At 40.0% G+C, this 12,459-nt stretch overlaps 1 protein-coding gene across 3 annotated transcripts in view; it reads right to left on the bottom strand.

The window, feature by feature from the left end:
* MRTFB (myocardin related transcription factor B) overlaps nucleotides 1-12,030 on the bottom strand; it is a 70,401-nt gene extending 58,371 nt beyond the window's left edge. For 2 of the 3 annotated variants that reach the window (XM_082292134.1, XM_082292136.1), the window contains exons 1-2: nucleotides 11,993-12,030; nucleotides 8,853-8,897 (exon numbers count right to left, since the gene is read on the bottom strand). The gene's annotated coding sequence lies outside the window, so the exon portion shown is untranslated. Of the gene's footprint in view, nucleotides 1-8,852; nucleotides 8,898-11,992 lie in introns of those variants that run through there. The other variant, XM_082292137.1, reaches the window with a different exon arrangement.
* Nucleotides 12,031-12,459: the final 429 nt, after the last annotated feature.

Below are 12,459 nucleotides of genomic sequence, written 5' to 3'. Positions count from 1 at the left end.
ATTTTAAGTAAAGCAAGCAAAGGTTCAATATGCACAATATTAATGACTGAAACAAAACTCATACCTTCAGATGAAAGTGATGTTTAAATTGTTAAATCTTCCTTTAAGAAACAGTTGTGAAACTCTGCAGTGTGCACAAAAATCAATAAATCGGTCTGAGGAACCAAACAAAAAGTAAAGTCTAAAATTAGCTGCCTCTTAAAGGTAATACACAGTCAACAATCTCCATCTTCAAGGAGAAGTCTGAACTACTCTGCTATTTCACCCTGTGACAGAGAGATGCTCACCTAGGGAGCTGTTTAAGACCAAGCATGGAAGCAAACATCCATTAACCCATCCAGATAACTCAGGACAGCTTTTAATTTACCTTTTACCAATAATACAATACTTACTAAGCAGAAGCTAAGTTGTGCTAACTTTCTGTGTTTGTAGCAGAGTTCATACAGATTTGTGCTGAAAACTCTGAATCGTGAGAGGACGATGAATTATTTCATTTACAGCTGAGTCCATCTTTTCTAAGAGCTGCTGTCTGAGCACTCAGCAGCAACCAGAATTCTGGCCACAATACTTGGAAGTGTAAAACACGTTGTCCCATGACTTGTAAGTGAAGGACTTCAGACACAGTCCTCAACTACTTTTTACTTTTAATCAGCTTATGAGCACACATAATTTGATTTAATCTCATCTTTTCTGTGGATATTCGTAATAAACAATGCTCCTATGAAGGCAACATTAATTGGTTCAGCTGTATCAACGTGATTAAATAAATACAAGGCTGTCATAGCACATATCCTCACTAGTTCTATTAAAATAAAGAGCTTCATAAAAATACTTAAAACTAGATAGGCAAAACGTGAAGTAGTATCTTGTTTAGATGTTACACACACTACATATGGAAATACGCTGTGTGCAAATGCTCAGAAAAATCTAAACATGACAGTCCTATTTTTTAGTCTGTGAAGATGATGTTGATTGTCAATATTCTACATTTGCTTTACTACTCTAATTTAAAAAGCTGATATTAATACTGGCAAGAAGTACATTTAGACTCAGTTTACAAAGCAACACTAGATCAGTGTTTCTTTGCCTTGCTAAATTTAGGTGTAAAAAAGAAACCAACCAACCAACAACAAAAAGCTATCTGCATTAGTGTGGTGTGCAAACGTATGATGCTTCTAGTTTCTAACCCTCATAAATGTCTACATATTTAAATTAGATTCATTTTTTACAATGAAACATAGTGACATATGATTTCAGAAGCAACTTATTTGAGCTCCAATTAGCAAAAAATCCGAAGTTCTTAATTTCAGTTTTAATACAAAGTGCTTTGCAGTAGTGTTTGAATAATTGTGAGATCAACTCAGATTAACCTGCCCAAAAGCAAGTTCAGTTCTTCTGGTCTACGACAGAACTTTGTGGAAGGAAATAGTAAGATCCTATGTGCTCCATGATTTTCTGTGGCCAGCAAACATAAGGTGTAGCCAGAAGAATCTATTTGTGTAATTGAAGTTGCCAACATATGAAAAAATCAAAACCCGAGTGTTTGCTTTGGTATTATAAATGCACATGATAGCTCAGTCAATAATTAGTAATTTTTATCAATGAATTGAATCATAATCTTTCACAATTCCTCTGTGTATTCAGATACCTTTGATAGCCAAAATAGTGATCTATCTTAACAATGAATGATGGTAGAGCTCTTAAGGCATTTCAGGAAAGGTTAGATGACTCCATGATTTCATTTGTTTGCTTGGATACTGTGAGATGTTCCCATTTATGACTAAGCTGCAGGTGCTATTATGTTTATTTTACTGCCTGTAAACCAAGCCCTTGAACTGAACAAAGCAAGGAAAGCACAAGGATTCAAGTCAAAGAGGAAGGAACTACAGGACTGCTTCCCATTGAACGTGCTGTTTTCTACCTCCCATCGTAAGTGTGACTGAACATTGCACAATCATTTCTATTAGATGAAATTTCTTGAAAAATCTATACTTTGCTTCTTTTTATATCTACACACTGTTACAGAGATTAGCAAAATTTTATTAAAGTAATATTTGGTATTCTCTTAAAAAATACAATCATCTCCTATTGGACAGAATTTAACATACTGTTCACATTCAGCAATAAACTAAGTGCTAATTAGACATTTCAAAATAATGTAAACATAATTAGAGATTACAAGCAATGACAGTTTAGAGGATCTTGCAAAAATCAGAATGATTATGTCTGAGCTGAAATTCAGTGACATGTGCAGAAGGTCCTCAATTAAGCAGTACCTACTCACAACCTTAGGACAACTAAGAAAACCTCTCTTTCACAAACCTTTTGCTGCATATTGACTTGGACCAGCACAGCTACTGTAAGGTATTAACAGTGCAAACAATAACTTGAATTAGCTCCCATGGAAACCAGTAACTTGTTGCTCCCAACTTCTGAAAATAAAACTTTTCGTATTTAACCTGCTAATGGCCAAAAGAAAAACTTAGAAGGTGACAGATTAATGTTTAATTAAAAAAAAGATAAAAATCAACTTGCAGTACATCTTAAGCAGTAGCTATTTACTGTGCATTCTTTACCTGATTTGCACCAAGTGCTAAGAGTTCATCTACAATATTCTTTCCAGTTTCTTACTTCTGATCATGTAACCACCATGTAAAATCATGGCAGAGCCTTACCACATGTATTTAACTGTCTCAAATTACTGGTTTTACTTTAAAGTTATTAGAAATATTTAATCTTCTTCTCTATTCTATTTCCTTTAACTAGAAAGAAAACAGAGGCCTGGTAGCACACAATTGATGTGTCTGGTTTACAAGTTCATGGGACAATCTCTTCAGCAATTTAGCCGACATGCAGTGACAAATTTTGAACAGCAACAAAAGCACAATTAAGGGCTAATTAAAGGTGGTGGTGAAAGTATTAAGATTATTTTTTTATAGTACTGCTGTCCTGCTTAGACAAAACCATTTTTGGTGAGCTACAACCTTAGATTCTGAAGGCACTCCTGGAATTCCCAAAGGTATCTCACAATTAGCTACATACATTAAAGACACATGTTCCTCCCATACCTGCTGGGTGGGTATGAATGCTCATCTTCCTCAACTAAACAGAGACAGAGACACAACATTTTGGCAATCCCACAATACCACTTTGAGCTATTGCCAGCTCTTCTACTCAATACGTATAAATTATTCTCTCCTGTATTTTTCATTGTTCTGGAGTCACAATGAGGCCCACCCTTACAGCCAAAGCTGCCTCTGGAACAGGGCAAATATGTTTATTTTCTTGGCTTAAAAGCATTACTTTCTATTACAAATTCTAAAAAGGACTTTGAAGGGAAAGAGCAGTTTTTTCATCTCTTATACGAGCTATCATTTAGATTCATGGCTCCAGGAGGATGATCCCCTTCCTCCCCAGTTTCAGCTTTCTCAAAGTTAGACCTGCTGATACAGCAGGGATAAAGAAGTTGTTCCACCTTACTGGGAAGCAGAACAGTGTCACACTGCACTGATCACCTGCTCAGATTCCACATCGTGTTAAGTGGCCACAGTTTTTATACAGCAGTGACAAAAGGTCACAGTGTGAATACAATGATATCACTTGTAATAGATTTACACTTTACAGCATCTCCCCAAGAATTAAAGTGGGTTTAACAGAAGCAACAAGGATGCATACTGAAAGAATGCTAAATTCCATGCAGTTAAGCAGACTTCCAGGAAGAAAAATCCCACAACAAACCACAAAATCCCCACCCTGAGATTGCTAAACACTGGTAATTAAGCATGAAGAGATACCACAGACATTGAATTATCACTAACAGAAAAATTAATAAATTTGTTAAAGACAAAATTACACTCTTCACTAAAAAAAAGCCAAATTTTTACTTTTCAAATCAAACACATTCCTTCTAATAAGGACAATCCTCTCTGTGAACAGGGTAAAGGAATATCACTTATTGCTTCTTTATAAATACAGATTCAAGATTATGAGTGATATAGCTTAATCTCCAGATCAACACCCATATTCTAAAATAATCATAAAAAGTATGTTATTAGTATGGTGCCTGAAAATTCTGATGTTCTAAACAGTTTAATGCTATAATCCATAGTCCATGCCCTCAGTGCTTTAAGAACCAAATTCTCACGGTCTCCAAAGCTAAAATGTACTTGAATTCCATTTTCCCTACTGAAATTAGCTAAAGACTAATAGGGCAGAAACTCTGGGTCAGGAGAGTTTATGTTGCCTGAGGCCGGTTTCAAAGAAGACTTATCTGTTAAACTATTGTGTTCCAATGTTTCATTCCATGCAAAGCTGCTTGTTTAAAAATATATAAGAAAGAGATGGTAACATAAAATTCATTACAGTAGATTACAAATTTCTGCACCTAGCAGCTGTCACACATCTACTTTCTGTAGTTCTGGTAGTTTGAGCAGCACTCAAAATATTTAAAAAAGATACTACAAAGCTTTATTAGAAACTCCATTGGAAAATACTGACTATCTGATGAAAAAAAGATATTCATTAAATATCATCTGGTCAGATATAAATACTGTAGCCATGGGGTTTCTTCTCTTAGTTTATTTTCATTGGGTTTTTTTCTAGCATCGGACAATAGTTATTTTTTCCCCAGATCACGTCAGTACCCACTTTCCTGATTTCTATTCCTGAATTTTTAATTTTTTCTATCCTCCATGTATCACTGAATCACCTCAACTCAGCTTTACCCATCAAAAATGCTTCCTTGATAGCCTTTTCTTGACCATGCTCCTCAGCCAGCCACCACAAGGCTTGGCTTAGGCTTTCCAAAGTCTACTACAGATGGCAAGAACCCACAGGCAGATGGGAGATGCTATGGAATTCTATCCTCTGCACCACCTTCAGGCCCCAACTGCTCCAGGTATTTGAGGAGCAGTAGATGTAGAACTGTGTCTGTGTCTAGGGGTCTCCTGTGAGTGTGGTTTACTCGGCAGCAAAGGGAAGCACGTCCCAGTGTTTTATTCAGCCCCTGTGTCTGACGGCTGGGCTGGCTCCACACTCCCCACAGCATTCCCAGGGCAGCAAAGATGAACTATGGGCAGGAGTAGGTCCTCACCACCTGCATTTCACCCTTTCCAAGAGACTCCACTTTTCTCTTTTCCCAATTCTGCAGGACAAGTTTTTAAAATTAGGCTTATGATGCAGGACCTGGTAAAAGAGCCATCAAATGGTTTAACTGGCAGAACAGAGGAAGGGTGGAACATCTGGCAGAAGAAGGAGGATCTGATTCCAGAAGAAATCACAAATTACACTCTGTTATTCATAGAAGCAAAAAAAGTTGGTTAAAACTGTCTACAGACATAGAGAGAATTATTTAGGGCTTGATTCACACTGGAAGACTTACAATTCCTATAACCATAAAGATGGCTTATATTTTGCAAAAACTGTCAGCATTTGCTCAGTACTTTGTATTTGAGTGCTGCTGTATTATTTGACATTAACATAAAGAAGCATTACTATAATTAACCCAAATTCAGAAATAAAAAAGACTGCAAAATAAAGCGGTAACTTCTCTTGAATTAAGTATTTACTAGAAACACTCCAAGTGAGCTCTACCCTCATAAACTGGGTATTAAAAACCTTCTGCTGTACAGACACTCCAAGTGAAATTAGTGTTGAAAACATTAAGTCGAAAATGGTGATGTTTCCATTTGTTTCTATAAATTCCTAATTCACACAGGTTACAAGTCCTTAACAAAAACCTTATCAATATACTAAATATATTTATAAAGAGTATAGCTGTGCTAAGAGTACAAGTTACATACTGAAAAACATTAGCAAAACATTAAGGCATTTCTTTTTTCATACCTTAGTTGTACTGTCCATGGAAAAATATGTTTAAAATTTTATTTTTAAAGAGAAAATCCTAAAAAAATAGCATACCAAGTGATATGTAATGAAAAAACACACTCAACAGTAGTTCAGAGAGATTTATTAGTCCATTCAAAAACTCCTAAAATAACACACAAATGGTACAATTCAGATCAACCATAATGAACACGGAGATCCCATTAGTTTCTGTATAGCCATCTCAGTATATTCAGCAAGCTCCATTTTCAGAATACACCAGTCCTGAGACCCTCACCTGCCTGAGCACCAAGGAAAATTATAAAAGTACAAAACACTTCCTTGCATTCCCACTTCCAGTCGCTCATGTACAAAGGAATGTGCCAAGATGGCCAATTCACAATGTACAAAAAGACTGGTAACACACCTTATGCAGCATTTTAAAACACAATGTGAGATTAACGATGACACTGGGTGCTCTCAACACCCAAGTACAAACACCAAACCCCTAATTCCCATCTTACACCGAACCCCTGCCAATGTACACAGGTACAATGTACCTGTACACAGAATTGCACCTGTAGCACTGTGAGGAGGAGACAGCCACCACAGACACATTCACATGCACACTGCTTTCCCTGGGTCACAACATTACTTTCCTAAAGCTTTACTACCATGTGGTTCTAAATCCTGAAAAGCTTTAAGCGTTGTGTTCAACTTTGTGCAATCCATTTAGTGTCAGAAATGCATGCTTAAAGCTTTGCTGGATTGCAACTTTACCAAGCTATATATTTTCAATTTTAAAAATATGGGGAACAAAATTAAGCATTGCAGCAATGTATTAGACAGAATTTCAGTAGCTGGAATTCTATGTCTCATCTACCTTTTTTGTGTAGGAAATACTGAGAAGTTTGCCACTACTTGAGATGCAAGAACCATTTTGGGTATTAACTGAACTTTACTGAATACACTAACAATCTGAACTGATTTTAATGATTTTCTCTGCTGAATTTTTATGAGATACCTCTTTTACATTTAAAGAATTACTAGCAAACTGATTTAAATGTCTCTAGAATCTGTAAACAAGTTTCCAGCAACTGTTCCCTAGCCTTCCAGCAGGCTTCTAGCATTAGACACAAAACGTGGAAATAAGAACACAACTGCATGTCCTTCTCAGGTATGTAACTAGGACTCATTATGTCATAAATCCAATTAGAAGGGTAGAAAAACAGTGGGTTTCCTTTTTGTCTTTATTTTTTGTTTTGTTCATTTGTGTTTCATTAGTTGGTGTGAAGATCAAAAATTAGTGTAACTACGACTTCTCTCTCACTTTGTTGCTTTTGGCACCATGCCCAGATAAAAGCCCCTTTTCAAACATAAAATTAATGGCTTAAGCCAAGTACCAAATATGAAATCTTAAAATACTCTCTACTGAGTCAACAATCACAGACATGCAGTTCATTGCACAAGTGCAAAACTGTTACGTGAACATCTGGATTTAATAACAGTAACCTGAACACTTCAATAAATTCTGTAATGTGCATTTGCTTTGGAGTTTCAGGATATGGGAGATTTTTGTGGTATACATCAATCTTTCACAGAAGGAAAGTTTGAAAAAAGTTGTATTCCATAACTAACACTGTGCAATTTTAGCTCTTGAACTTCAGGTGCTAAAGAGGTTTAAAAACAATGCCAGGAATACTGGTTCCCTGTCCTCAGCACAGCACGGAATAATTTCATTTGAAGAAGCAAACATGAAACATTCATGGCTGTAAAGTGCAAATAGTCTTAATCTCAGTTGTTCATCTTTTTTTTTTTGGATATGCAGCTAAAAAAGCAGCAGTTTTATTCACAGTAATAATCAAAGGTTGCAGATTTTCCAAAGGAGGACACAAAGTGAACTGGTTTGCCAAGTCTAATCAAACCTGCTCTTCATGGAGCCTGCACACAACCCTAAAACACACCTTGCCTTCAGGTTAGGGGAAGCTCCCCTACCTTTAAGTGTTTCCAGTTGGGATTTTTTGCCTAACACAGTTTTGGGGTTTGTTGGAATACATCAATGCTACAGATACATACCCCCTTCTGTGTATATCCAGTTCTGTACGTGTTGTTCTTCCAGTCTCTGGAGAAGCTCTTAGCCATGAAAGTTGTGTGCAGTGTCTGCTTTTTCTGTAGAGCTGGAACCAATGTTCTGGTTCATCTAGGAGGGCTCAGTGGAAACTATCAAGAGGCTTTAAGTTTGATGCTCTGTCTTGGTTATCCTGAAAATCAGGCAACCTGTTCCACCCCCCTTTTTCCCATACAAAAGATAAGGAGGGAGGGGCAGGATCAGAATTTTCACAATTTAGGGACCAGCTAAACACCAGAAGCACACAGTTCCAGAACCGAGAATGTGCTAGTCAATATAACCCAAATTCCTTGTTTTACTAAGCTGCTCGACTTCCCAACACCACCTGAAACAGCACTATCAGCATCCATTCTTGTTTACTCCCTTTGAGACAGAAGTTTCCTCATGTAATAACTGGATTGATTTAACCAAACCACATGGGGTCTGGGTGCCCCCGGGAAGTGCTGTGCTGGTACAAGCCTGAGTCACTGCAGAAAAACTGATAAAAATAAACAAAATGCTCTCAGGCCAAAGTATTAGTACCAAAACTATTCCCATTTGGAAAAAGTCTAACATCTGTGAAGGCTTGTAAGCATGACAGTCCTTTAAAAAGAGAAAATATTGTTTAATCAGCATATGAATATTTAAGTCATAATCTTAAGAGATGATTAAAACCCACTTATATCAAAGGCCAAAGCATAAAATCACAGTAACTTGCTCTTAAGTTTATGTAATACAAGTATTACATATGACCAAATTTCTGTTTGTATAGGAACAAATCTCTTGGAAAACCTTCCATTTTAACAGGATTATAAAACCAGCACAATTTAAGGGGATACACTGCTCACTAAAAAAATAGCACAGCAGCTTTATTAAAAAAATGTATTTAGAAAGTTTAAAATTTTTAAGACACAGCACTTACCTTGTATCTCTAGCACCCTTCTAAAGTGTCTGTTTCAGCACATTCCTGGATGGTTGGAAAGTAAAAAGGAAAACCAAAAATCACAAAGATGTCTCAATGATTCTTTATTTTAAGTTACGTAATTTGTTCTACCTGAGAACTTAAAGCCTTAAGAATACTAGTTCAGCTTTCTCAGTTTCTGCAGTTTTAGGATGTTAAAATGTGTTACTGGGTTGAAATCCTGAGAGTAAAATGATTTCAATATATTCTTTGTGCATCTTTTAGCACCTTTCATATTCCTACTCAAATACCAAGATGGTATTTGTCTTTCCAGTTACCTCTGGCAAGAACAGCAGCACCAGAGGTGCATCACCTGCTCCTTTTAACTCAACTAAAGTATACAAACCCAGCCCTAGTTCTTTCTTCACATTTGGAAGTGCCAATTATACAACAGAAATATATTTTAGTTTTCTATAGATTCCAATACAATGGAACCTTTACAAAAAAAAGAAATGTGTTCACACCCCCATTTTGTCTTTTTGCTATGTCACCAGCTGAAATGGATTTGTTCCAACACTTCATTTATTAAAATATTTTAGAGTATGTGTGTACATATACAGACACATATGAGTAAGTCAATAGAAACCTACTGCACACTATATGTAGAAAAGTTTAAAAAGTCAGTTATTTTTAAGTCTGGCATTTATCAAATGCTGTTTCATACAGTAACTCTAATGCGGTTTTCCAGTTTTGGCTTTGAACCCACAGGTATCAGACTTAAAACATCCCATACATTGCTCAGCCACACAATTTTACTTTTGATCCCAGAGATGAATCCTAACAGATTATTTTTAATTCTTTTAAAGGCTGAAGCTGGTGTTATGGTTTCTGTACATATCAGTGACAGAGGGTAAAAGCTGAACATGTAAAAAACCAAACCAAAACACACAAGACAAAGAGGTTACAAGATGGAAATGCCAAAAAGGCCCACAAAAATAAATGGCCTATGATAAAATATATTCCCTCTTCCTTCCAATAATCATTTCTTCAGTAATCTAAATACTGTTTAAAAAACCCCGAACCACAACTAAGTATATTCCCTATCCAATATTATATTCATCCATCGTATCATCAATTATCTAATTTCATTGCTAGGATAACAAGCAAAAGTTCCAATTTTAAAAATATTTTAAGTGTATAAACCACTAAATTTGTCTCAATACCTGGGTATTAACCCTCACTATTAAAGCTTTTTTATAATACCTCATTCAACAGAATCTGACAAATAGAAAAGGTAAATATTAAGGTGATTTCCATGTTATTGTATGACTGCTTCTAAAAACTCATTTGCATCATTAAATTCAGTTTTCTACACTTCTCCAAATACTGCCAAATCCTGAAAGATGTTCTGCGCTTCCAATAATGTGGTAAGGATCTTCAGCTTCCAGATGTTTTTACTTGCTTCATAACTGGTGCCATTACCAGACAGCAATCTTGTCTAGTTTTAAATGCAAGTTATACCACAAAGTCACATCTGCCCTAAGTAATTACACAGGAAAGAAAGCTTCAGGAAGGAACAAGATAAAATGTCACACATTAAGAGAATAATTTTATGAAATGCCAGCTGTGCCCTTTTTGAGAGCTTTAAAACCTCAATTAATTCAAAACCTGGGTGTTTTTTATCATAAAGGAAAAGATGCAGCGTGAGGAAGACATGTGAACAACTCCCCATAAACAAGAACTTGAGAACATGCTGCACCCACAGGACAGTGTAAGCTTGGCTTTTTTTCTTAAGAGGCGAGTGATGTTTAAGTTTTAAGTATTTTAGACATATTGACATACCAGATTTCACGGTAGTGTTTTTGAAACATTCATGAAAAGATAATTTTTCTGATACTTCATAACTAGACAAGTTATTCACTTTAAATCCTGTAGTCTTTATTTCAGCTAATTGCCCGCTGCAGCCAGAAGTCCTGGTATTATCTCTCGACTGCAGTGAGACTGACTAACAGCAGTTTTCTGCACCGCACACTTGCACGCCAATACAAGACTCACGTAAATGGAACAAAGGCAAATGTATTTGCTGGCAGAAATGCACGGCACGGCAGCACAGCTCTCCACCTGGCTCCCCGCGTCCCAAAGAATGTCACTGCCGCAAGCGTCAGTCAAGTGACCTGCACCCGGGATGGGGGTCTGTGCATACAGGTGCTGTGCATACACTTGTTTACAAAGCTGATTCTAGAATCGTGGAATCGTCGAGCTTGAAAGTGACCTTTAATATTGTCCAGTCCAACCATCAAACCAGCACTACCACCGAAACCTCCAAACTGTATCACCCAGCGCCACATCCAGTCCTTAAAAAGCCTTACGGATGGTGACTCCCCCACCTTCTTGGGCAACCTATTCCAATGCCTGACCACCCTAAAACGGATTAACCAAGTGCCATCTAAAATCCACGTAACGTCGCAGAAAACAAGTCGAACTCGTTAACAGTCCCTGGTCTAAGGGTCGCTCTTCTCACAGCTCAGTGAGCTCCGCTGCAGCTGCACGACTGGGGTCACGGAGGGCTCACGTCTCCCCTCCGCGGCTCCAGGCGAGGCGCTCCCATCTCAACGCCCGCAGGCTTCGGGCCGGGCCCGCAGTGCCTCCCTGCTGCTCACAGCCCTGCACCTCACCCGGGAGCGAGCGTTCCTTACTAACAAATAATAACACGGGATACGTCCACCAGCGGCCGCACGGCAGGGGCCGGGCCGGTGCGAGCCGCGTCCCAGGACGCAGTGCGGGCACCGGCACCTCCACCTGCTCGGGACCCAGAGCGGCCCGGCGAAGCTGGGGGGCCGCCCCCCACCGTGTCCCCTGCTGCAGCCCCGCGGGAACCCTGCCCGCCCCCGGCAGGGAGGGGGTGGCCGCCACTCTCGGCACTCCCGCCCGCCCCAACCTCCTTCAGAAGGTTCTGCGGGCGGGGCGGCGCGCAGCCCACCCCGGGGCCGGGCGGCGGCGGCTGCCGGCGGTGCCACTCCCGCTCAGCGGCGTGGCCCGGCCCGGCCCGGCCCGGCCCGTTCCAGCGCGCGGCATCGCGGCCGACTCGTGAGGCCCGGACCCCGTGAGGCGGCGCCCGCCCGCGCGCGCCCCGCGCCCCCCGCCCGCGCTGTCCCGCTCACCCCGGCCCGCCGCGGCCATGTTCCTCTCGCGAGCTCTGCGCCCGGGACCGCCCTCCCCGGGCGCGCGCCCCGGCGGTTGGCCCGCGGGCGGGGGCGGGGGAGCCGCGCGCCCTGGCGCCGCGCACGTGCGGGAGGCGGAGCGGCACATCCGGGCACTCCTGCCCTCAGAGAGCGGGCGTGGGGGGAGTTGTTACCGGCTGCCCCCGGAACGGAGTCACTGAACCATGGAGGTTGGAAAAGAGCTCTGAGATCATCGGGTTCAACCTATGACCGAGCACCACCGTGTCAACCAGAGCATGGCACTAAGGGCCACGTCCAGCCTGTCCCTTAACACCTCAAGGGACGGTGACTCCACCACCTCCCTGGGCAGCCCGTTCCAATGTCTAATCACCCTTTCTGGGAAGAAATTCCTTCTGTGTCCTACATAAGCCTCCACTGGCGCGGCTTAATACTGTGTCCTCTCTTCC

This window comes from Coloeus monedula (assembly GCF_965178545.1).
Source record: "Coloeus monedula genome assembly, chromosome: 16".
NCBI classification, from domain to species: Eukaryota; Metazoa; Chordata; class Aves; order Passeriformes; family Corvidae; genus Coloeus; species Coloeus monedula.
The sequence above is the reverse complement of the archived record's forward strand: the minus strand, read 5'-3'. Positions and strand labels throughout refer to the sequence as shown.